At 38.3% G+C, this 24,890-nt stretch overlaps 1 protein-coding gene across 2 annotated transcripts in view; it reads right to left on the reverse strand.

The window, feature by feature from the left end:
- Window positions 1-24,890, reverse strand: part of ADARB2 (adenosine deaminase RNA specific B2 (inactive)) — a 306,026-nt gene that overhangs the window by 256,495 nt on the left and 24,641 nt on the right. The window lies entirely within an intron of this gene.

Raw genomic sequence — 24,890 nt, forward strand, 5'->3', positions numbered from 1 at the left:
CCACTCGATGAGCAGCCAGGCAGTTCTGTGTCTTGGGTATCTGTCCTGCTTGCCTCTTCTTTCACTCAGGGGTGCAGCTCCCATAGAAAACTTCTCATTGGAAAGGCACTCTTGCGTCATCCAAGCTGGAAGGGATGTGGCTGTTGTGGTTCATGGAGCTCTGTGCTATAGCTTCAGGCTGCTCTCATCTTCATGGCCTCATTTCTATGTGTCGTCTTTACCAGTGTAAAAATGATGGCAGATCAGTTCTGTTCCAAGTTTTGCAAACTACACGAGAAACTTGCGCTTTTTCAGTAGCAAGAAGGCTGAGCAATTTTAGTAGCATTTGTTATGAAGTATTTGTATCATAGAAGGAGCAATACAAATCCAAATCCAGACACTTCAGACATAAACCACACCAGATTTAGCTGGAATACAAGGAATAAGAACAAAACTGTCACCTGTTCCACATGGTGTTGACAAGTGAGACAGGTGAGTAAGGAGAAATCTGATCAGTAGGAGTCAAAAACACCAGTTAATACCAGTCAAGCGCATATAAACCCAGAAAAACATTTCCACTTTACCTACTGTCTCCTCCACTTTTGCAAACACAGCAGAATTCACAATGCAACAGGACACAACAATGCTCTTTCAAAAGAGATTTGGCTGAAGGCAGCAGACGATCACAAAGGTCTTACATTGCAAAACATTTCTGTTACTATGCTTTTAGCTCACTCAATATACATGTTCAGAATTATGTCTGGAAGAGACAACCTGGATTAGTGACTTTGTTTTAAGAATAGATAATCTCTTGGTAAATATTTGCATTGCCTGAGTTAGCTTTGCCGGCAAAATTGTCTTGACAGTTTATCTGGCTGAGCACAAAACTGACTTGCTGATTCTTTCAGGATGTTGCTAAAAATGATACAAACTAATGATGCTTGTACTTGCATATGAAATAAAATTAATTAAAGGGGCAACTAGACTGGCAGAATTTTAGTGAACTGCATTAATGCTAGGTTTGAAACTACAGACAAACTCTTCAAACTCACTTGTGTGAATTTTAAAACATATGTCTATGCATTGTAAGAACTATACATAAAAATTAGCTTCTATAAACTATGAATGCATTCTGCGCATCTGAAATGGCATGCATACCCAGAAGAGGTGAGAAGCACAGCAAAATAGAGTTTCACAGAATCATAGAATGGTTTGGGCTGGGGACCTTCAAAGACTATCTAGTCCAACCTCCTGCCATGGGCAGGGACACCTTTTACTGGATCAGGTTGCTCAAGCTCAATTCATGGTATCCAAACACAGGATTTTGCCTCTGGAATGTCTGGCCTATGAAAAAATCATACCATTAAAAAAATGAGTATTAAGTTGCCCTGAGAAAACAATGGAGTATATCACCAGACACAGAAAAATTATTTAAAGATACTAGTATTTAGATTAGTATTTAGATTAAGAGATCACAGTGGACTGTTTGCCCATGAGATTAATTTGAACAATCACTTCAGCTGCTTTCAGTTCTTAAGTATTAGTTCCTTTCAATCTCTGTAGTGTCTCAATATTTTGCTTCTTAAGATACAAACAGATACCCAATGTACTACAGAGGTGCACTCCTTACCTGGGGTTCGTATCATGGATGTCATAAGCCTCGTACATTCCACTGACTGTCATTCCCTGCCGTTGTTTCATGTGGACAGCAGTGATACAGTCAGGAGCAGTCTGAGGAGTATCAAGAAGGATTACAGATGCTAGGGAGTGATGGTAAGGGACTCTGGAGCCCAGGTAAGTTTTTCATTAAGCCTCTTGGTTGAAGGAAAGAAGCTGGAAAGGGCCAGTTGAACCTGGTGATTCAACAAATGGTTATGTGACTGGTGCCACAGCCAAGGCTTTGGCTACTTAGACCATGGGACTTGGTTTGGGAAACCTGGTTTGCTGGGGGCTCATGGGGTTCATCTTTCAGAGCATCATTAAAGCATCTTAGGTCCCAGGCTTGCCAAGATGGTAAATAGGGCTCTAATTTAAAGTTACTGGGGGAGGGGAACCTTAGTCTATCCCAACCCTGGCAGTTTGATGCCAGTGTCAGCCACAGATACCTAGAACCTGGAGAGGGAACACAGGTCAGCAGGAGAGCACCTGAAGAGCCCCACTCCAGTCAGTAGACCAGCTTCACTGCAGGCCCAACATAAAATGTCTCTATGCAAATGCACATAGCATGGGGAAATAAGCAAATGGAGTTAATGACATGCACACGCCTGCAGAGCTGTGATCTTACCGGCATCATGGAGATGTAACCGAATGGCTCCCATGACTGGAGTTCAAATGGAAGGATACAGGCTTTTTAGGCAGGACAAGCAGGGGAGATGAGAAAGGGGTACCACTCTCCATGTTAATGATTCTCTGGAGAGCATGGAGCTCCACGTGGGCATGGATGAGGAGCTGATCAAGAGCTTATAGGTAAGGATTAGAGAGGACAGGGACAGGTGACATTGTAGTGGGGCTCTGCTACAGCAACTCAACGAGGAAGACACAGCCTCTATAAACAGACAGGAGCAGCCTCATGTTCACAAGTCCAGTATCTGCTGGAGGGACAACACAGCAGAGCATAAGCAATTCAGGAGGGTCCTGGCATGCCATGGTGACAATTTCCTTCCCCAAGTGATAGAGAAGCCAACAAGAAGTGCTATGCTGGACCTTGTTCTCACCATTAAGGAGGGGTTGGTGGGGAGTGTGAAGTTCAAGGGCAGCATGGGCTGCAGTGGCCATGACATGGTGAAGTTCAAGATCCTCAGGGTAGTGACGAAGGCACACAACCAGCTTGCTACCCTGCACTTCAGGAGAGTAGACTTGGCGCTCGTCAGGAAACTGTGTGGTAGAATCCCAGTGGATAAAGCCCTCGAGGGAAGAGCAGCCCAAGAAAGCTGGTTAATATTCAAGTATCACCTCCTTCAGACTCGGAAGTGATGCACCCCAACGAAGAGGAAATCAGGCAAAAAGACCATGATACCACCATGGAGCAACAAGTAGCTCCTGGACAAAATTCAATACAAAAAGAAAGCCTACAGGGAGTGGAAGCAAGGACACATAGCCCGGGAGGAGTACAGAGAAATTGTCCAAGCAGCCAGGGATCAGGTCAGAAAAGCTAAAGCCCTGAGACAATTAATCTTTCCAGGGATATGAAAGGCAACAACACATCCTTCTACAGGTACAATGGTTACAAAAGAAGACTAGGGAAAATGTGCGTCCTCGGAAGGAAACAGGAGACCTGCTTACCCAGGACATGAAGAATGAGGTTTTTGACTTTGACATGAAGAATGAGGTTTTTGACTTTTTTGCCTCAGTCTTCACTAGCAAATGCTTTGGTCACACCACCCAAGTCACAGAAGGCAAAAACAGGGATTGGGAGAATAAAGAACTGCCGGCAAGTGGGTTGAAATAAGATGGTCCTTAAGGTCCCTTCTAATCCAAACCATTCTATGATTCATTTATATGAAAACTGTTATGTTTGCATTGAGTGAGCCTTTTGCTTCTTTTGCTTTAGTCAGCACTGACATTATGAGCCTGTAAAAAAAGAGCTGATAAAATATTTGACATATTAAGTGCTTTTGGGGCTTTAGAATAGGCAGTGGATTATATTAGAATGAGTAAGTGCCACATAAACATGAGTGGATGGGCAAATGCGAGATACCATTTTTGTTGGTATTCTGTCTCATGCTTTCTCAAATATACCTTAAAGAGGCAGTGCTGGTTTTAACATAACACTAATACCAACAGTAACACCAGACTGAGAAGAAAATATTGATTTCAGCTTTTAAGGCAGTTACTGTTACAATTTTGAAGCTTTTTTCCCTTAACTGAATTAACCCATAGTTTTATCAACTTACTCAGCTTACAGAACGGCTAGTTGTATGAAGTCTCTGCAGTGCTTTCTTTATTTGCAGCTCCATAACTTTGATAGCATTTTATAGAACTATGATTTCTTAAAAATAGCAAGTTCCTCCTTTCCAAAAGGAAAATTCCTTTGTTCCACAACATAGCAGGAGTAAAATTTGTATTTCAAATATTGTTCCTGAACAGAAACTAATAGAAAACACTCTCACCATATTGTTTTGTTAGAATGGCGTAGAAGAGAGGATGTTGAGAAAGAGAGAGGAAAAATCTGTTCCCTATATTTGGATTGGCTGAAAATGGCAAGATTGACTTGACTTTCAGGGACTCTGCCCGAATTTCTCTGTTGAGGTTATCTGAAGGATACTGTGCAATAGTCTCATTTCCTCTCGGTGTGCCAAGGTGAACCTCACAAATGCCTCCAATAGCTCTCAGCTATTCTCATGTGAGACAGATTGCTGAGCTTCTGTTTGGCTTTAGAGATGTTCGCGTGCCAGTCACTGGGCCACAGGATGACAAATTACCTCTCTGCCAATATGAGAGCTGGGATGGTTCTCTCCACAGCCTCCACCAGATGGGCCTAATTAAACTATTAGCCAATGACTGAGGTCTGATGGCTCCATTAGGAATCCTCCTGTGCTTAAATAAACAGCTCAAAATAAATAGTTTTCTCAATTACAGTTTTTTCATGTCCTTTTCTAGCATATTCATTAGCAGTGTCTCCTTTGTCTCCTTTTTTCTAATGGGACGGTGCCTTCTTGACACTATGCAAGATTTTCAAAAGGCTATAATGGCATTAACCAGCTTGCTTTGAGGAGTTAAACTCCCTCCCACACCTCTCCCAAAGTATCCATTTTACTGGACTTTATGACAATTATTTTTTTTCCCTTACAACACACAGCTTTACCCTGCCTCTAAGTTTTACTGCCCTGATGTCCTGAAGCTTGTCAGTACCATGTGCACCAACCCTGAAGCCTACACTGCAACTAGCTCTCCTTAGGGATCCCACAACCCATGCTGGAAAGGAGGGATAACCTCCTCTTTTTGCATAATTACTACCTAGAATTAAGTTCTCCCACCTTAATAACTATCCTCTGGGTCCACCTTTAGCCCTTCCACCTCTACAGTTTTTCCTGAAATTAATTTTTTCCTCTTGATTCAGTTGTGACCTGATGTATCTTATCTAAAAATCTGTTCATGGACCCCAAATATCCCAGCTTTTTGATGAGGAAAATCCAGTTGGAAATCAATGTTTTAAACCACTTCTTCCCCTTTCTTCCCCCCTTTCAAAAATCTCCTTGTGAAAGGTCCTGCCTACTCATTTTTTTGAGTTCTTCTTGCTTCTTAGATTCCCGAGGACATCTCCATATCCCAGAAGTTTCTTTCTTTCCTGCATCATCAGTGCAACAAGATGAGCTCTGCAGTGAATGCTAGTCGTGATTCAAAACTTTTTTTTGACTCATTCTCAGAGGAGAATTGCTGCCTTGGGGGTGGGTGTTGGTCCCACTGAAAAAAAAGAATTTGGTACTTTACCCATTAATAGCACTCTCTGGCAGCAGTATTTGACTCACTGTTTGAAACGAGCAACCAGGATTTTACATAAAACAAGTATTAGATTCCTCAATAAACCTCATGTCAAACATCATATTATTCATGTAACTAATTAGGACTGTTTGAGGTCAAAAATAGCAAGATGCTAGCACCACAGCTTCACATATTTAATTATAACTCATTTGGTATTGATTCCCCATTTGCTCTGTTAGAGCCATTTAAGACACTCTTTGCCTAATTGATCCAGAAAGAAACTAGCATTTCAATTTTACAAGTTTTAAAACATATTGGGTTGTGAACCCCAAACTGTGTATATTTAGCCACTGACAAGAAATGAGAAATTAAATTGTTAACTGTGTGAAAAAGCAGGATATTTCAGAGGCAGAACCTATGATAACCTGTACCAGTAAAGGACCTGTTCCTTGGCGACTTCACGCAAGACTAACAGGTACTAAAATTCTTCAATATTCAAATGAAATTATTTCAATGCCATGTCACTATCAACTTCTGAGATTTTTACTGAGATTACCCTTTAAATAAGCCATTTTTTAATGTTACTATTGAACTGGAGTGAAATTGAATAAGTACCTCACCTTGTGCACTCTCTTGCAGCTTTTAGGAAAGCAGGGTTGTTCAGAAAGCGACTAAAATTACAGATATGCAGAGATAGAGGTATCACTACAATGAAAGGTTTCAATAATTTTGTGTCTAGATCTTCTTTTGAGCTCCTGTGGGGTCTGCAGGGTGGGAGTATTTTGGAGAGTGGCACTTTCTGCACATTCTGCTTCTTCCTGGTACTTTACCACCAGTCAAGTTAGGGATGTGTCTTGCCTCCATTACAAGTGAGTATCTCAGAGAAGAAAGGCACGGGAAGGGGTGTGTTTGGATGACTGAAGAGGATTAAAGAAGGAAGATTTTAAGAACCTGTGAAAGAAGATGCATTTTTTTCTCTTTCTTTTTATTGTTATCTTGTTCTAAAGGGCTAATGGCGCTTCCATCAGATAAGCCATTAAGTGGAGAGAATGAGGGCCCAATTCAGAAACAGAATACAAAGGAAGCAAGTATCTGATGAAAGTACATGACTTGATGCACAAAGCCCCTGTGAAATAAAACTAAGAAAACATCCATAGTAGAGAAGGAAATACCCATGTCTTTAGGACAGAGAGTTTTCTTAGTCAAAATAAGGTCCATTTCCATGTAAAAGTTAGCCTTGTTTCCTTTACAAAGTGTGTGTAATTACTTATCTTAGTTCACAGAAACAACCTAAGAACACATCCTTTCAACCTAAGTCAAGCAGAAACGTGTTTTCTCAGGCTGCCTCACCAATCTATCTTTACCCTGGTGCTGGCAGGCAAATTCTTAGCAGCTATCTCTTTCCATACCTAAGCTCCTCTCTCTTGCTGAGCTCTCTAACCCCCTTATTGCCTTGTGTCCACCCAGCCTTCGCTATGTCAGGAGTGGCAGTAACATTCAGTGGATAATGCACACAGAGGAAATTCAATTGGAAAGAAGGCCATTTTGTATGATCTGAGAGGATGTCACATTAATGGAAAGAGCCAGGAAAATCCCAACTGCTGCAGTAGGACCACTGTAACACTTCTATTCATGACACCCTAGTTTGTATTGAGATATGCAGAATTCTGCTGGAAAAGTTGCACAGATTTCATTCATGACCACACAGACATTAGAATGGCTTATTTTCTTTTTCCTTTGTTCAACTCAAAGAGCTAAAGTTATGTTAAGGGCTGATACTGTGTTGATTGTAGTTGGGCGATTGTTGGTTTTCTTTTGGCTTAGTCCTTAAAGAAAAAAAACCCTTAAAGCTGAGCATTAGTAAAAGAGCCCAGACCATGTCTGCCTGTGTTTGGTACATCACGTATAACTGCATTTTTGAGCTAACATGAGCACATTGTTGAAACTTCAAGTATTGGAATTGTCACATTGTAAAATTTCATTGAAGTCCCACTTCTCTGTCTGGAGTGCCATAATGTTACCCAAAGCGGGGGGAAAAGGTTCTTCTGAGATTGATTTTTCAGACACCGTAGCTTTGTTCAATTGAATTCACTCAAGTAGTGGTTAACATAAACACTGTGGAGAGTATGACATGTCAAATTAGCAGCTTTGCAAATCTCCTGCTAATTGTCAGCCTAATTAAAAAATTGCTAATTATAATGTTTATAACTTCAAATAACTGCTCAGCTATAAAGCATTGGCTGTCAGGTGTAAACAGGGGGACTGAAGGAAAAAAAATCAATCGACATCTGTTAATTTATCAGAGGCAGTACACTAAATTGAAAAATGGATTGCCTAATGCACTGTAAATCTGCATTACGATAAAAGACCAATTCATTTCAACACCTGTTTAATAAATGATAATGGCCATCTTTAGAGGCTAGCCCTAGGGTTTCTTCTGCCAATCAGACTTAGAATCCTGCCTTTACTAGCATCAGATAAGAAATTGAACCATGTTAAGATGTATATAGTATCTCCTCCCTTCTTTATGGTGATTAATATGAATAGGTCTTACAGAGAATTTCTGCTAAAAAATCTCCTGGATTTTCTCATGTCATAAAGAGTAAATATGTCTCATCCTTCTAAGGTTCCTCTATTTAGACAGACTTAAATGCACTGATCAACTAGAAAAAAAATCAAGTGTCAGGTCCAATCCTTCCCATCTACTGACTTTCTTCCTTTAAAGACCTGAAAGACAGTACTTTCACATTTTTTCCTTAAATATTTACTTTGATAAGTTACACGATGAACTTCTGTAACTTACAGGATAGTAAAAATTATTAACAAACATCTGTGTGTGCAAATTGCTGTCTTCCTAAACACCATTTAGTTGAAAGGGCTGGAAAGTTTTAGACAGTAGCTGCTCAATTCCTTGAAGTCAGATGCCATTAAAGGTTGTACTTTTACATTTGTGTATTTTACAGGGAATTGTAGACTACTTCTAATGGCTAACAACAACCCAGATTTTTGGGACAAGCAGGTAGCTGGTTGTCATTTCCTCTGTGAAAACCTGGATTGCTCTCGACAAAGTTTGAATAGAGAAGACCTGTATCTCAGGAGAGGACCCAGCTTTTCTAGAGTCTGAGAAATACATCTTCTGAGAATCCTGCTGCTCTTTGCTAATGCCCAATGGTAGCAATAAAAATTGCTGCCTCTTGCCTAAGCAACATCATAATCTTTCCTGTTCATTTCCACAGACACTCTTTGAATCCATGTGCCTTTCCTGAATTCAGCAACACCCTTTAAAAACATGTCCTTGGCAGTGTGGCAGCAGTTGCCATCTCTCCCCCAGATGTGTGTCATGACATTGTGCTAATGGTTCTCATTTCTGGTAACATTTCCAGCATGCAACACTGCTTCCCTTGCTCATTTCAGCCTATTTGGTGGGATCAGGGAACTTCAGTATTGTACAATAAAACTCACCAGTAGGTTTCTTATGTGTTTCTGAGACTGAAAAGCTCTCATAGCATATTATCAAGTTATAGTGATGAAAGGATCAAGTATAGCTGAAGATGAAATTTGATCATTGAAATCATGTTTTGCTTTCTCAAATTCTTATGGACCCTTCCACTCCAAGATTAAAATATGTTTTCATTTCTCATTAAGTTTTATAATGCATCGTTTATAATTTTATATTATGGCTTCATCTAAGAGCTTCAGACAGTGTTAGGGCCAGTACAAAGACAAAAACATGCTAGTCCTTGATCCATGTAGGTAATAGTGAAAATCAGGGCAGACTCAGGGAGAGAGGGTCAAAAGGGAAAAAAATTATTCATAACCAAACTCTGCATCCAAGTCAGAAATGCATGTAAAACAGATCCTGACTTAAATTTCTATACATCAGATTACACTGTTCATTTCAAAACTCAGCATATTTTCAGAAATATTATATGATGGCAATTAGGTTCTGGTAATTAGGCTTTTCCTGTGGTTTCCACAAAAAGTGACTCCTGCTCATAAAATAAAATGCAGAATCAAGGACTTTACAGTACAGAGGAAGGGAGAGGTGGTATGTGAGAATCAGGATGACCACAGAAAATTGCTTGAATCACAGTCTGGGCAAAGGTATACAGGCATTGTGTTAAATATGCTGTATCTGTAACCCTGTAGCAACTACGAAACAGCACAGCCTGTATTCCATGTTTTTGGTGGTTAGAGTTCAGCTATAATTTATACCTCAGTTTCTTCATGTCAAAGTGCAAGATTTGGTTATTCGTGGGATCAACATTAGTAATTTCTAACAGTGTGTAAGCAATACATGTACACATATAATAACTCCACCCAATCTGGAATAAACAAAACCATATTTTTACATCATGTCTTAAATTTCCATTTTCAACTATGAACCTATTCATGTACTGACAGAAACTTCCTTTATTAACTTGAAGGGTTGCAACCATTTTAAGTCATTTTTTTTACTTCGATTTCAAAATCCGTAGGGAAATTTGTTTAGAAGACTTTGCTTTTTACAAAAGATGGCTTTGATAATAATAGATGAATTTTTGCAGCCCCACATGCCTCTAAAACTGTTTTCTTAACCCCAATGTCCACTTTTTGGCTTGAGTAGAGTTAATTTTCTTCACAGTGCACAGTACAGGGGTTTGCTTTGGATTTGTGCTGAACACAGGGTTTATAATACAGAGATGTTTTCGAGATGTTTTTGTTATTGCTGAGCAGGGCTTACACAGAACCAAGGTCTTTTCTGCTCTTCATATGGTCACATTGGTGAGGAAGTTGGGGGTGCTTGGGAGGAGACACAGGAAGGATAGGTGACCCCAACTGACCAAAGGGGTGTTCCAGACCATATGGCATCATGCTCAGTATGTAAAGCTGGGGAGAAGCAGGAGGAAGGGGAGGTTTGGAGTGATGGTACTTGTCTTCCCGAGTCACTGTTATATGCGATGCTTTCCCCATTGCACCTGAGTGTTAGGTCTTTGGCACACCTAAGCACATACCTTTTAAGGCAAACCCATTAAAATTAATGTAACAGCATGTACATCCATCTGGTGTACATTAGTCAGCCAGAAGCAAGTCCTTTGATGGATTTAGTCTGCCTTGTACAACTTATGAATTCAAACAGTTAAAAATGTTGTGACCTTTATGCCCAATATTGGGCATAATTTTCTAGATGATAGAAATGCATGTTATCTATTTTCTGAATTTATTTTTGAAGCATAGGCCAGCAAGCAAACTTAAAAAGCATTTTTGTAAAATAATAATTTAATCCATTAAAAAGTGATAGAGAATTTAATTTGCTGTCACAGATGACATCGCTGTGATCTAAAATTCCACACTAAATAGCCCCCTGAAATTACATTAAATGCCACAAAAAATAGAAGACCAAGGTAATATCAAATTTATTTTCTGGCTTAAATAAACCAAACTCTGATGCCTGAAATGAAATCACTGAATGTGTCATGTAGCTACTTACTAAAAAGTTACATGGAAATGCGTCTTAAGTTTTACCCAGGCTGTCTGGAAATTGTAAGGTATAAACAGTACAATCAAATACATTAGGAAACATGTTAATTCTGTTGACAATAATAGTGACAAGAAAAGTAATTTTACATTTGGACAATGCAGACCAAGCAATTTTTGTACCTACAGTGATAAATAGCAAATTGGTTCCAGAGCTAAATTACAAAGAAAAAAAAATTACAAGAGTTGTAGGATATCTGACACCTGAATCATCCCTCAAATAATAAGAAATATTCGTTGCAGACATAATAGCCAAATAAGAAACCGGATGTTGGTCTCACTGTATGAATTATGCTGTGCTATGTTTTAATCATTTTTGCAGATGATAATCATGATTTTGGAAACTTTGGCTAATTTAGGAAAAAAATGAGTAATACTCTACAAATAAAGACTCAGAGAGGAAAGCAACTCAGTTTTCAGTGGGACATGAGAGGGTAACTCATCATGTTATTTTTATGTAATTTTAACTGGGAGGAATGAAGCTTGGAGAAATATAAAATACAATATACCCCAGTATTTTACTGTAAAAATTCAAAATGTAGTTTTATATGAAACAAGGAACAGAACTGACCAAGATAGACCACTACATAACATGAGGGAGCCAAAAAAAAAAGGTTATTAAGTATTAACACAGTGGAAGAAAAAGATCATGTTTAGATTTTCAACTAGTAAGATCAGTGTATCTTCTCTGACTGATCAGTATCTCTGATAATAAATAAAGCCCTTAAAAGTTGCATCTCCCAGTCTTCATCTCTTCTAGCTTTTTTATTTATTTATCTAAATAGTGTCACTATAAGTCTTACAGATGTAACAGGAGTTTCTCTGGCATTGTGCTGTACAATCAACTTTTTTCTTAATGTGACAAGGCCCTCTTGTAGAATCTTTTATTTATATATATTTTATATATATAAAAATATATTTACTATAACACTGTATGGATACTATAAGCATATGTGAGGATATATTCTACATATAAGAAGATATGTGTATACATAAATATAGTTACTTGTATCTTGATAATTTAGGCTGTTATTGAATAAAAAAGTCCAAATGTAAAAGGGCACATTTATTTTTACAACTTTTTTTTTTTTTATTTCTTAGTGTTACATGAGTGTTGAATACATCAGCTAGGGACACTATCCTGTTAGTCACCACTTTTTGGTAATTCATTTGCAACATCCAATTATCCACTATGTTAATGCCACACATCTGTGTGCAAACTCTGCCAATAAGATCACATTCACATTCAAAAAACACTCTAGGCTTGTACTATGGCAAAATAAATCTCCATCGTTTCATCCAGTATTTTCAGTCACTTGGCCTTTATACAGGAAAAAAAAAAAGAGTACAAACATCACAAAGTCAGCCTTATTCATTTGAAGCATGAAATAAAACCTTCCGCAACTACTTCTTGCCAATTTCCTGAATCCTCTATGTTGCAAAGCAGAATTAAACATATTGTATACATTCTTCACTTTCCTATTTGATGTTCTGTATGGAACCTGAAGGTTAGAACTTTACAACATAAATGTTACTAAGCTTTGTACATCATCATTTAGAGGTCAAAATACTGTTCAAGAATATACTGGAAAAAGCAGAAGTGAGGTGCATATGGGGAAAGATAAAATCTTTCTGCTGTTAGTCTGTTAACAAGAGAAAGAAGTGATTTCTTTACGAATGCTACAAAATAAAAAGATCAGGCATTACAGTAATTCTTACCTAACTGAATAGTCATACTTGATAAATTTCCTCTTTTTGCAATCAAGCGCATGCTTAACTTTAAGCAGGTACTTTGCACATCAGTTTCACTGAAATGAAAGTAGCAATGAACTTAAAGGGACTGGCAATATGCATGAAGTCAGACATTTGTATTTGATTGTATAGATTCAAGCAGTAAAATATTATCTTATGGGGATAAGAATCAAGTAATAGACTGAAATCGAAAACTAATAAAAAGGCTCCCAGTGAAGCAGTGAGGGTCAGTAAACATAAAGTTTATCAAATAAAATCAGAAAACATTAATAAAGAACACAGGAATGTAGCAAGCAGAATATAGATAAAGGAAGTTTCAGAGAAGTGCAGCTGAGGCATTTCTTGCCTAGGTATGCAAAAGGAGTTCAGCCTGTATGTCCTGTTCCGGATCACACTGTCACTGTTACACAGCCTGATAAATCTCACATTGTTCCACTGTACACATGTCGGAGTTTTCCCAGTGTTTCAGTGTTAGCATTTTTAGAATTAGGACAGGTAATAAATCTTGTTTTATCAACCCAAACCACTGTAAGCCACCAGGTAAGACAGTAATGAATCCAATCTCAAGTGACTTCAAGCGCTGAGAAGCCATGAATGCTGATACGCCTTACCAGATGTTTGCTTTTTGGAGCTCACAGCTTCCCTACAGTGAAGTAAACATAGACATTTGAGTACATAACAAGTAGCAAGGCTACCTGAGGTCTTCATTCCCTCCCCAAGGAGTTTTCTAGTTTGTGTCTTCTCACATATTCTTTCACTCAAATACAAAAGAGATGACATGCTGGAGCCCACAAGATTCTGTGTAGAACTGTGCTCAGTTCCATGACTAGTTTAGGACAGAAGTCAGAAGAAAAATATATCCAAGACACCTTTTTGTGTGTGTCTCTGCAGCAAATAAGAACATTATTGTTTTTCGTTGTTGGTTTGGGGTTTTTTTAAATTTTATTTGTTTGCTGAAGAAATTAGACAACCATGAATACAGTAAAATATGCAACCCAGTCTAGAAAGAAAAGTTTAGTACAATTTTAGGTTCAGGGAATGATCACAGATTGTAAGTCTTTTGGAGGGGTCAACCCACATTTTTACACAACATATTTATTTAATTACCTGTTGGTCTGACTCCTTTGCAGATCCCTGATGAGAAGTAAATGTTTACCAAAGCAGAATGTTCTCCTCCATGAAGCACATTGGAAGACATCTGCCGGACTTTTAGAGGAGCATTCAAAGTCTGATCTCGCACAAAGCACTTTCAAGAAGGACTGCAACACAAACACTCACAAAAATTCATTTCCATCTCCTGTGGAGTGCCATCTTAGTAACTGAAGATCGATTTTATCAGTGTTTACTGTATATACCCTGGTATCAGAGGAGTGTTGCCTTCTGACTGCTGAAATTAGGAAAGTAAAAGGGCAAAATTATTTGGCAAACCAGCATGGATCCCCTGCCACTATCACTCTCAAGGTAATGGAGTTGCTTTTTCTATCATATATACCCGCAGACATCAAACACCCCAAAGATATTTCTGTGAAGTCCTGAAGTCCACATATATTGTTTTGGCTTGAGAGCAGAACAAACACTGCAGTTTGGGAAATGCAGAAGAATAAAAATTAACAACTTGAGAAATAAGGACAAGCATCATATTTTTGCATCTATCAAGGAAAACTTGGACATGAGGAAAGTGATAATTCATAGACATAAACACATATCTCTCTTTTCAAGTAAAAAAGAAAATCTCATTGAGCTCAGCCTCTGTGCACCAGTCCCAAAAAACTGTGAATGGCAGTTGAGTACAGCTGAAGGGGTTTGATGTGCAGCGAGAACCAGGAAGTTTTGAATATTGTTATCTTTAAACCAGGTGTATCAGTGAAATGATAGTCCTTTTCACATTTAAATAAAGACATTCAGATGGCTCTGACTATCATAAGAAACAACAGAAGCTTCATCTCATGTCTTGCAACCTGCTGCCTCAAGTCCTACCAGGTTCATTGTTCTGAGTTAAGAGGTGAATAATCGTGTGGGCTATTGAGTAACAATGCAAAAAAGGAATCGTGCAAAGGAGGTTCCTGCTTAAATATAATTACAGAATTATTAAAATGCAAGTTCCAGATGGAAATTGCCATAACCGTTATTTTACTGAGGCTTTCTGAGTACACTCAGAGGAATCAGAGCATTGACATGACAGGCTGGAAGGCTTCTTATTATGCAAAAGGTCAAAGTTTCCCTTAGATTATGTCTACTCTGTGAGTCATTGACTTTTATAGACTGAGATGTTTAGAAAAAAGTCTCATGAAATTTATGGCAGCATAATGTTCTGGTTATAGTCTGTAACCTTATTTTAAAAGAAAATATAGCTCATTAAGTATAATATTCAGACTGTATCATATATTATTGTTTTTCATTTAAATGGTACCATAAATGTGCACTGGGCTTTAGAGCCTGGTTTGAAAAATTGCCATGAAAAATTTATACCTTAAGGACTTGCTTCTTGAAATACCTATTCAAGTGACTAACACACCTGGAAGTCTGACAGATATCAAAGGACTTCTCACACAAGTAAGGACTTTAGGCTCACATCCTACATCTTTAGGAGCTGCTGATGGACAGCAAATAGTGGTGAGGAAAAGGTTGTTTATTTTGTGTCTATTTTAACTTGTTGTTGTCTTTGAACCTGTAAGTCACAACATCCTGCCTTCCCATAGCTTTCCCACTTTTCAGCTCTTAAAACCTTCTCATCCAAGTTATTAATTTCTCCTCTAAGGATCATACTCTGTCTGAGGATCTTATTTCCATTTTCTTCATATCATTTTCTTGATATTCTTTCATGTTTTAGTCTCTTCATATCTCCTACTTTCTTATTCATGAGCTCCTTCCATCTATACAACTCATTTTACCTCTCTGAAATCTTCATTTGAAGGTCTCACTGCTTAAACTTGGCATGCTCAATCCAGTTTGGAAATCTTTTGAAATGTTCTAGTACTAAACACAGCAAATAAAAGTAAGTAACACTTTTTTCCTTTTTCAGTAAACAAGATTTTTGAGAAATACACAGATGAAAATGATGTAGGGCCTGACCAGATACATTTTTAGTTCAAATGCATGGCTTCTGCAGCATTTATCCCATCACTTCAAAGAGGTTCATAAGAAATAAGCATAAAATATAGAGTGAATATTTTCACTGCTCAGCGCAGAAAAAGAATTTGATTTTATGACTAAAGCTGAATACAAAAAATCAAAAAATAAAATAATGAAATAAAAGTTCCTTAATTGATACCTAGCACATCATTAAAAAAAAAAGGCTGAATCTGTGCACTTCAGGGTACTTTTAGCAGAGTTAAGGAGGCAATTTTACACATTTTTCTAATTCTTACTTTTAAAGCTCAGCAAACAATTATACATTTGCATAATTCAATTAGAGTTGTTTTTTTTTAAATCTTCTTGGCAAGACACTCACCTGCCCCTTCAAACTAAAAACATCATGTGCCAAGCATCTCCAATCTCCACCGATTAACAATAGCATATTCCAAATTTATAGGGTCTATTACAAGCCACCTGAAGAGCAGCCACTGTGCCAAATCTCCATCACCCACTCTCCAGGGAATCCCTTCTCAGATGCTCTTTTCATATCCAGTAAACACCACTTTATGTCTCTTGCACAGATAGCAGATAATTACCATATGGTTTAAAACATGCTTGCTTCATTCACTTTCCCACTGTAAACTTCCTTCATTATGACAGCTAAGGAGCATCTAGGGAGGTAAACTCTATAATTTAGCCTTCTATAGGCTTAGTAGTTTAAAAGGTCAGTGACTATTACAATAAAGTTAGAAGCAAGTGTAAGCAACTTTGCGAGAAATAATTTTTTATTCCAGCAGGACTGAAGAGAGAAACTGATACAGGCGCAGGAGTGAGAGTCCACCACACATTGCACTGAGCACCAGTATATTTTCTTATTGCAGCCAGTGCAGTTACAAATGCATGGTCACAAACAGTGTAGCAGAACAGCTAGCAAAATTTGGGAAGATAAGGAGCTAAGAGTGGCCTCTCTGTTGGTTTCATTGATGTTTTCCTGCCTCTGTGTTCACTTCATAGTATGGGGCTGGGAAAAGGAAACTGCACCAAGTCTTTGCATAGTTAACTATACAAGAATGTTACCCTTCAAACCCTGATTCTCAAGACCCTGGGTGAGAAGGACTCACACATCTCATGTACATAATGCATCAGACAAGAGTTGAATCTCAAAAGAAATAAGCAAACCAGATTCCAAGAGATGTCAGAGTCTCAGGGAGGCTCAGAGACTGCACTCCTGTGGAGCTGCTTTACAGGAAAGTTAATTATGATTTCTCCCAAGCTGAATGATCTATTTCACCAGGCTCCCTCTCTATTGTGCTTGCTTAATCTGCTTTGGACTGAAAGGCTGGTTGGCAACGGCTTGGCCACTTTTGACCTCTCCAAGATTAATTCTTTGTGACCTGGCTATTTACTTAGGAGTGCAGGCAGCAGACAAACCAAAAGATAAAAAGAAATTCAAGTGTGTTGGATCTTTTTGGTACAACTTCCATTCTACAGCTCCTGGAACACAAAGAGCCTCAAGGACAAGGAGAGAAGAGGATCACAATTCCTGTTGAATTTTGTGCCCTAAGCTTTCTAAGATGCCTTTTTTAACCATCATCACCAATATTTACTCAAAATATAATTTCATTTAATCTTTTATTTTTTTTGTTTGCTAATTATATCCTCATTATCTGTTGAGGTGGGAAAAAGGTTTTCATGTATATCTACAGTGCTAAGTACTAGACTTTAATGAATCTAACATTACTGAGCACCTGGTCCCAGTCATTCCCATTTTATACAAATATAGTGTATTATATACTGTATGCTTTTTATATAAGCCTAGTGATACTAGTGAAAACAGCTGATGATTTTGATTGCTTTCATTTCAGAGATTTGGATGATCACTTTCATTACCACATCTGTTTAACTCCTTTTCCTTCCTTATCCATTACCATTTCATACTGTAACAAATCAAACAGCCCTCTAGGAAGAAATGGACACCACCACCAAGGACTAACATAAAGAGATACTCAGCATCTCATATGAAGAGCCAGAAGATTCAGAATTTGGGTTATGACTCCTGACAGTCTTCATGCACTCAGTATGTAGAGTGGATTCAGGCTACCCAAAGAAGATAAGATCTCACCTGTGCCTGGATAAATTGAAATCTGTTAAGGTAAACAAGCATAAAAGTGGTGGAAATAAGAAAAGAAGCCAGAGAATGAGCATAGCATAATTTATACCAATAAGAGGGAGGCCAAGGCGAGTCAATGTCCATAATGTCAGATGCTGGGCAAGCAAAGGGGAAAAGGCAGTGACAAAGTGGAGCGGTCAGAGCAGTGCAGCTGCTGCAGAGACGAGTCCAGGGCTAACACTGACTAATAGTTACTAATATATTTCAACGACAGACATAAGAATGATGATTCACTTGTTATAGACATGTCGTCCATCAGTGGAAATTGCCCTCTGCAGTGGACATTCTGTCAGCACATCATCTGCTCTTATTGCTTAGCTTGGGGAGAGGGCAAGAAAGAGCAACAAATGACCATCATGGAGCTGATTCAGTACTCTAAAAAGGAAAAGAAACAGCTTTTTGAATAAGGGAAACTAAAATCTGGTATCTGTCTATATTGCTTGAAGGCTAAAGCAGCACAATCCTGTAACTGAGAGTGATCTTCCCAAGACATCCCTGTACATGTTGAGAGGGTCCCAACATTTTAAAAGCTCTATTGCAAAACTTCTTGTTTTCCATTTGTCTGGGCCACTGTGTTCTCCATCAAGCTAGAAGGGCTTTCCAAAACTTTTATATGGGTCACAGGATAAGAACAGAGGACACTTAGGGGGTCATATCTCATACAAAATGTTGTGAGTGATGCTCAGATACATTCTTGGGCCCTTCCTTGTCATCTATTTTATCTACAAATTCATCAATTGATAGTCCAAATGAGCACTTTCCTAAGGGAAGGATCCACCTTACTGGTGCTTTATGAAGAAGACTGTTTATCCAATTCATTAATTTGAACATTTTTTTTATCTAAGCAGAGCATTTATTGTACATCTAAGTGAACTTATGCTGCCATTTATAGACTTAAAAAGGAAGATATTTCCTCTTGGAATCACAAAGCACACTGTTTGAACAGCATTAGAGAGCAATTTGGGCAGCTGGTGCCCATTTTATTTGTTTTATAGATAAGTCACCTTTCACATGAAAAAAAGGCACCTGTGGTTTTATCTACACAGAACAAGTTAAACAAATAGCAGTGTAGTATTAGAATGGATTTCTTGCTGATTTACTTAAGAAATAATCTTCATACTTTATTATTATTTATATTCCAGTATATATTCCTGTCATGATAGGCATTAAATAACACAAAACAGAAAACACAGGTTTGTGGTTGAGATCTTGTGCAGTCCCACCATAGTTGTCATGTCCACAGACTCATTAGAGAACTAGGAAACTTATGCCTAAAAATCTTTTTCTTCCTCAGAGAAGGTAAGAGGGGTATAAGAACAGGATTAATTCCTAAATACAGGACAGTTTTGCTTCATATCCTGTCAGAAAACTGTACCAGAAAAATCTCCAACTTCTGAACTTATCTGAGGACTAATTATTTCTAAGGACAGATTTTATATAAAAGCATCCTTCATATTATTTCATAAAGGGCTTTGGGATGAGAAAAGATCAGAGAGACTACAGCATTAAAGTACAGGTCTCCTGTCGTAAAAGCGAAGGCAAAAGTGAAACAAAGACATATACTCCGATGCAGAAGAACCTGGAGATTTAGCTATATATTCTTTTCTTTAGCCTCATACTATATGACTAATACAAATAGAGATATCAAATGGGTGTTGGTATGATCACTTGACATATTAGGTTTGCAATGTTAGGTTAACAGTTGAACTGAATGATTTTAAGAGTCTTTCCCAACTCATTTCTATGATTCTACAACATGGGATATTACACCATTATTGACCTGTGGTGATTTCCACGAGACTCAGTGTTTCCTTTAGGCAGACAAGGCTCTGTTGAACCATATAAGTAGCACTACAGCATAATTATTTTGGCAAATAAATCAGTTTGTGACTGCTCAGTTCCCCCATTCCCAGTGCTAGCAGCATTTCGGATGAGTAGCTCAACTCTCCCCATAGAAACCCATTAACCACATCTACCCGGCTATTACTTATTTTGTCCTCTCCTTTCCCTGAAGTCAATTATGAAGAAATCAGTGCAATCTCATTTGTCTGTATGCACCTGATGTCCTTGTTTTGTCACACCCTTTCCACCACCATATCCTCCATCGTTCAGGGCCTCCTCTAAATTGAATGGTCTGTGGCCTATCACTACTAACAGCAATAGAACTTGTTGATGGTCAAGTAGCTTTGAGACCAATTTTTGTTGTTATGATAAAATAAATTGATAGGAAAATGTTCTGCCCTTTCCACAACAGCCTGGTACCAAAAGGTTTGATGGATGATGGAGCTATAACTCATAAACTGGTGAATCTGGAGAAGAATCATTCTGAAGGTGTAGTTCTTATGTAAAAATGTTTGTGTGGTTGATGGGAAATAGGAACAGAAAAAGTAAGTATGAAAGGAGAAAAAAAGTTATCTCAACCATAAACCAGTTAGTGATGACCAGCCTGACAGGTTTTGTAAGCCTGAATTAATTTGAATTAAGTACGCAGAGAACTGACTCACATTTCGTTTCCAAATGAAAACGACAAGGTTTTTCATCTGCTGAGCGCACACATCCAGAATGCATCAGATCTAAGAGACAAGCTTCACGATAACTGATAATTTTTGTAGTCACAGATATCAGTTCTAAGTTCTTCAAGCCTTTATTTATTTATTTATTTACTGCTCCCTGAGCTTTCACAGAAGCTAGTTTAAGTTTTTATTGAATATGGCAAGAAGAAACAATGGGATGTTGTTTCCATGTCATTAAACTTTGCAGGTCTGATGCCTATCAAAATAATTTTTACTGGATACTTGCTGCCTGTGATGACATTTTAAATTATAAAGGCCTAACAAAGTCCTTTAAATAATTGATTTAAGGGTGTATTAGACACAGCCAGCACCAAAAGATGCAGCATATGAAAAAATATATGAGGCCTTTGACAACAGTGAAATTAAATTAATAGTAAAACTGGATTGAGTTAATCAATTGAGTAAAATGATGGGAAGGTTGCATAAGAGAGTTGAATTGAAACACTTTCTCAGCAATCAGTTTCTGCAGTGCAGCTGCTACACATTTGTGTAATAACAGAGTTGATGAGCAGCTAATTTATATGGAACTGAAAGCGAGTTAAATGTTGTTTGGTTATAACAGGAGTCTGCAGCTAATGCACAAAGCGTCTACACTGGTTTATTGCAACATGCTAGAATTTCTCAAAGCTATTAATGATGGTATTGGCAAAGCAGTATGTGACCATAATGGCACACTAATGGAAAGCTCAAAGGCCACATTTCCTTTCTGCAACTCTGTGCTTTTCCTATACCTTCTTTGGAAAGACCAGGATAAGGTGGGCTTACAACACTGTAAAACCTGTCTCACTTTCCTCCAACACTCAAGGCAGCCACACAGTCCCCTGGCAGTGCAGGCATGGTCGAGTAAAATCAACAAACCATGTAAAAATGCCACCATCTTTTGCTTTAGTTTGATGTTGCTTCTCCAGGGCTTCATGCAGTGAAACCTGCAGCATATAGGCCAGCTGTGCACCCAAAAGACAGTCTGTTTTTATCATCTGTGGTGATTAGGAGTGTTTGCAGTCACCCCATTCATGTGCTACATCCCACATTCAATGTGGTGGATGTTAATCCAGTGCCACACAGTCAATGCAGTCACAGATGGGCTCCAGTTACTTTTAAACTAGTTATCACAGGTGGCAGCACAAGTCTTTGGAGCAGAACAGAGTTCAGACAGAAAAAAGCAACCAAACAGAAAAGAGTAAATCCGCCTGTGTTCATGGCTGTGTTAGAGCATTCTGTTACTAGGGCTGTGCAACTAGGAATACTCAAAAATACCCTAAACAGCTTCTCTTGGATACATCTGTATAAGCTGCAGGTGCTGCGGGAAACAAGGATTCAGGCATAAGCTTAGCTTGGATGGAGTACAGTGAAGAGCCTGTTTTCTCAGCTGAAAACATACAGATTTGACAAAAGCAGCTCTACTTACAAATATTGCAATATCTGTAAAGGTTCAGTTTAAAACTTGTAAATGTGCACGACTCATATAAATGGCAAACAAACATTTTATTCTCCATGCCATGTTTTGTTTCAGTCAGTAATAAGGCTACTGTTTCTTTACAGAAATATATTTTTCCAGTTTTTCACTTCACCATAAATGTCAAAATGTGTTCTTCTTTAGAAAGAAAATAATTTCCCCCTAAAATTTGAAAGCATAAATGGACTAAAAGTAATTATAAGTCATGATTTGTCAGTAATAACCACTAAATCCAGTTTCCACCTTTTGAACACTTCAGCATAGGAAATACTATACTTTTAAACAGAAAAGGTTAAAAAATGTTTCATTAGATGCACACGGGCTCTCTGAATTAGCAGCTTATGTGTCCATAAGCCCCTGCCCAACACAGCTTGTTAGAAATGTACATATTTTAAGTTAACAATGTACCATTTCCTTTGATAGGTCTATGCATGTGGTTAGATAAGAATAAAGCACATTATGGCACTTACGGATGCACGTATACAGTTGGTCACAGTCAACTGTCTGCATCTGATCTAAGCTTTTTGGCAATAACAAAATGCTTATTCCAGTCCAATAGATTTTAGAAAATAATTTCAAGGTAGGGGGAACCTGTAATCAGCAATGGAAACACACTGAGCAGCTAGGTTACAAGGATAATTGGATACAGGGCCATGTACAGGGGACCAGGTCCCCTGACACTGCAAGCTGTAGACTCCTACTGCTCTTGCTTCACGGGAAAATGACTTCTTTGGGCCTTGCCAGCTGGATGGATTGTAAAACTCTGGAGCTGATATAAAGAAGAGAAATAGATGTATTATTTTTTCCTCACTCACTATGTTGTGGTATTAAATAACAGGAATCATGAGGGCAGTAACTCTAGAAGTAAATAGGATTTTGCCTATAAGTATGTGCAAACCTAGTACATAGTAGCATAATAGTAATAATAGGAACAATAATAATTAATAATAGTAATGTGGTACAATAGTAGAGTAATAAAAGAATAAAAAGAGCTTAATGGTGAAACTAGACAGTTAGAGCTTCTTTTTAGAATTATAGGTAACTGCAGTAATGACATAAATCAATACAATCTACTGACACCACTGGGGTTAATTTGCCTTCGTGATCCCATCAATTCCTTCCCTAAAACCTCTTGGCTCCAAGAACAACGTAACAGAAGAAGCTGTCCTCACTGCCTGTGAAACCCACCCAAGACTGGGGCTGGCACTGGAGCAGAAATACAGAGCTGCTTCAGTGCTGGGTATCCTGCAGCTCCCAGCACATGCTGGTGCACGGGAACCTTCCTTACCCTACACATGGGTTTCTGTGGTGACACCTGGGGCACCACATGGGGTAATAAGGATGATCCCCAGCAGTGCAATGATGGAAGGTCCCAGAGAGGATATCTCAGATCAAGTCTACCAGCCCCCATGTGCTGGCTTCAGCTTGGAGATGAAAGGAGAGGGGTTCAGTATGTGACCTCTACCACTTATTTTTATTTGTGCTGCACATGCAGAACTTGGGGCGTGCTGAGCAAATGTTTTGCTTGTAAATATGAAATTGAACAGTTAATAATAGATATTACTCATCATTATAACTTTATCAAAGGTAATTTATAGAAAAAGCCTGGATCTTGCAAAGAACTGCAACTACCTACCTTTCAGTGAGCACATTATCTTGAGCAACACTGTGAATATGTTAATTTACACATGTTCTAAAGATTGGACCGATTCACACCCACCAGTAGTCACTGAACACAGCTGTTCACGTGTAAATTCTGGCACTGCCATTCCCATAACCTTCTTGCTTTAAACATACAGGAGGAGGAGATTTTCTGCATACCATCTACAGTGCTGAACCCTCTCCTACATGTGATCTACCACCAACTGTGGTTACAGAGTGGAAACTGGATCTGAGCTAACACAGTGCTAACACACCAAGCGTTAGCTCTGAGCTACACACCAAGTGTTACTCTGGCCTGCAGAGTTTTAAACCCCAATTCTGAAATCAATGGCCAATGAATGAACAAAAAAAATATTTTAATTGAGATTTCACAGTTAAGAGTGTTTGGTGATCCTGACACTTCTGATTTCCACCCATTTGAACAACATAGGTGCACAATTACATTTCAATAAGAAAGTTTTCATATTGACAGCTCAGAATTTTTGGGCCAAGTTAAATGAGATCAATTTGTTTCCTGTATGATTTCTAGCCAATTATAGACATTTGTTGCAAGGTGCCAGGCAGTAATGATCACTAGGTAATACAGAAACCAGAGACAGGTAGGCATATGGTCTCAATAATCCAAGATCTGTATCCACATAAAAATGTCCTTGCTTGAATTCAGCCTCAAGGCTTATAGATTCCCTTGAACTAAAATATCTACTCTGTTATTTACTGCATTACTTAAATAAACTACTTCCCTATATTTAGAGAGCCTCATAAATGGCATTTGTTGTTGTGCAATGTACTAGCTTGTGTGCCAAATCATACATCACTACGCTTTACCAGATGTCAGAATTTAAAGCAGATTGCAGCTCTTTCTTCTCTGGGAGACAGAAGGGAAACTCATAGCTCATGCCACAGCAAGCTGAACTACTACTTTTTCTGATTCATTTCACTGTGACTGCATCAACCTGTTGGTTATAAGACCTCAGTATAATTATCTGGGCTGAGATCTTTTGGGTTTTGAACCTTTCTCACAAGTTGTTTTTTTTTTAATTATTATTTTCAAAATAGAGGCTTCATTGTCACCTGTTCTTTAAAGAAAATAAGAAAAATGTAGAGATTCAAACCTTATAAGGTCTCATACAAATCCATCTGGTGTCACTGGGAGTTAAAAAGAAATGCTGTGGTTAAAAGTTAAGTATGCAAGGACAAGTCATCTCTGTCATGACACAAGATCCTTTGTGAACCACAGATGTCAGGGCAAAGAACTGACTGCTTAAGGAATAGGTGTCATTATCGA

This window comes from Pithys albifrons, chromosome 7 (genome assembly GCF_047495875.1).
Source record: "Pithys albifrons albifrons isolate INPA30051 chromosome 7, PitAlb_v1, whole genome shotgun sequence".
In the NCBI taxonomy this organism is placed as follows: domain Eukaryota; kingdom Metazoa; phylum Chordata; class Aves; order Passeriformes; family Thamnophilidae; genus Pithys; species Pithys albifrons.